This window comes from Triticum aestivum, chromosome 6D (assembly GCF_018294505.1).
Source record: "Triticum aestivum cultivar Chinese Spring chromosome 6D, IWGSC CS RefSeq v2.1, whole genome shotgun sequence".
Classification (NCBI taxonomy): domain Eukaryota; kingdom Viridiplantae; phylum Streptophyta; class Magnoliopsida; order Poales; family Poaceae; genus Triticum; species Triticum aestivum.
In genome coordinates, this window is record NC_057811.1 from 340,404,704 (window position 1) to 340,407,269 (window position 2,566).

The window sequence follows — 2,566 nt, forward strand, 5'->3', positions numbered from 1 at the left end:
CGGCGCCTCTCCATCCAGCCGCCCCCCGTCGCCGCTCCGCCCCCTGGTAGGGTTCTGCCCTTTTATTTTTCTCTTTTTTTCTTGTTGTTTTAGTTGATTTAGTTGCTTTATGTTAGTTGATTTAGTTGCTTTAGGTTAGTACATTTAGTTGCTTTAGGTTAGTTGCTTTAGGTTAGTTGATTTAGGTCAGTTCATTTAGTTGCTTTAGGTTAGTACATTTAGTTGCTTTAGGTTAGTTGATTTAGGTTAGTTCATTTAGTTGCTTTAGGTTAGTACATTTAGTTGCTTTAGGTTAGTTGATTTAGTTGCTTTAGGTTAGTAGATTTAGTTGCTTTAATTAGGTTAGTTGATTTAGGCCCCGTTTGATAGCTCAGTTTTTTCTAAGTATTTATAGAATACTACAATTTTTGAGATTACCATGGTTTTATTTACTGTGAGCCGTTTGTCTATCACTAAAACTGTGTTTTTAATACTGTGGTATTGGCATAACCATAGTATTTTCTCTGTATTTAAAAAAGAACCCTGTACCTCTTTTTTAGTTGCTTTAGGTTAGTAGATTGTAGATTGTACGTTTGCTTTTTTTAGGTTAGTAGATTGTAGGTTAGATTTTAGGTTAGTTTTTTATGTTAAGAAGAAAAGAAGAAAAAGTAGAAGTGAAGAGGAAAAAGGAAAATAAGGAAAATGAAGAAGAAAAAGAAGACAAGAGGAAGAAGGTTAATTTAGTTTAGTTTAGGTAGCTAGGTTAGTTTCTAGGTTAGTTAGGTTAGGTTAGTTATCTTTAGACTAGGTTAGGTTAGTTTCTAGGTTAGTTAGGTTAGGTTAGTTATCTTTAGAATAAGTAGAAGGTGTTAGTTAGGTTAGTTAGGTTAGTTATCTTTAGACTAGGTTAGTTAGGTTAGTTTCTAGGTTAGTTAGGTTAATTAGTTTGAGGGGTTTTGGTGATGTCATTTTGTTCTCCAAGAGATGATACTCTGCAAGATAACCAAATATGGCATTTTTTACATGCTAGAATTTTCTTGGAATTTATAGAGAATATTTCCTATGTAAATATTCCAAAAGCTTGAAATGTCAAAAAAGGGGTTTTGGTGTTGTTTTCACCCACCAATTTTTTTATTATGTTTATGTTGCACTTATTTCGTTTACTCTCTGTCATTGCAGGTGTTGACAGATGGTGGGCGCGGGTCGAGAGCGCTCCGAGCCTCCTTCTTCCTCGGCGCGTGCTGGGAGGGGTGGCTATATTCCACCCCAGCAGCTTCGGAGAGCGCTCGTAGAAAGCATGGGGACACCGGCGGGCCCTTCTTCTTTGGCTGGGAGAAGTCGGGGGAAGACGAAGAGGGGTGCATCTAGAGGTGGACGTGGCGGCGGGAGAGGTAGGAAGGATGTTGTGCCTTCCTCGCCGCCCTCGCAGCTGATTCTCCGGACCACTGGAGTGCTCCGTATCAGGTGGAGCCGTCAGACTTGGACCCGTCTCGGACTCCGGTCCATGAGCCTCGAGCTGACGAGCCTCGTGTCGCCGAGCCTTCATCCTAGGAGACTCGGGCCCCAGAGTCTTCGTCCCACGAGACTCCGGTCCCTGAGTCTTTGTCCCACGAGACTCCGGTCCCAGAGTCTTCGTCCCAGGTGACTCCGGAGACTAGTGGCCATGCTGATGGCAAGGAGACCTGGTCTGACGATAGTTTTAGCGATGGCGAGCTGGTTGAGCAGGGCAAGAAGGTCTACCAACGTGGTGGTACGAAGCTCCCGGCCGTGCCGGCGACCCGCGATCAGAGGTGGTTGATTCAGCCTAACGGGGAGAAGTAAGTGAATTTAGTCTGTTTTAACCTTTGTCCTTCATGTTTCTTCAAATTAATATCTAATGTGTTGGCCTTGTCACACTGCAGGGGTTGGATACACCCCGATGGTGTCCGCAGGCCCAACCAGGTCCTTGGTGTGATTTGCCGGCAGCACTTCCCGGGGTGGGTCATGTTGCCCGGTGAGGGTTAGGCTCCACATCTAGCAATGAGCTGGGAGCTGTACGTGGCTGCCCCGGCCCCGCCAGAGGAGAGGGTCGACGGTGTCGTGTGCGAGACGGTGGCCGACATTGTGAGGCGGTGGTTTTGGGTAATTTCTCTTTTACATAATTAAAAATCAACATTACCTAGTGATTGTACTAATCAGTGTTGTCTTTTTCGATTGCAGACCTTCTACAGGGTTGCTGCAGAATAAGAGGCGGAGGCGGCTAGGGTTCTCGAAGCCGAGTGCAAGCGCCTACTTCAGAACTTACAGCACGAGGCTAGGGTGCAGGCTGTTCGAGACTACTACGCCTCGACTAACATTGGGAGGGCCAAGAAGAAGTGCCGCCGCAAGTATCTGAGTAAGAAGTACATGAAGGTAATTACCTATTCTTAAGGCCTTGTACCTAGTTTCCTTGATTTCATTCATAGGCGTAGCACTGAAATTTCTCTTTGCCAAACTTAGGTGCCCCCGAGATGGCGTGCGGATATGATGGACTGTTGGGAGGCGTTGGAGGATGAGTGGTGCTCTCCCCAATGGCTAGCCAAACACAACAAGGCCAGGGATAAGCGTT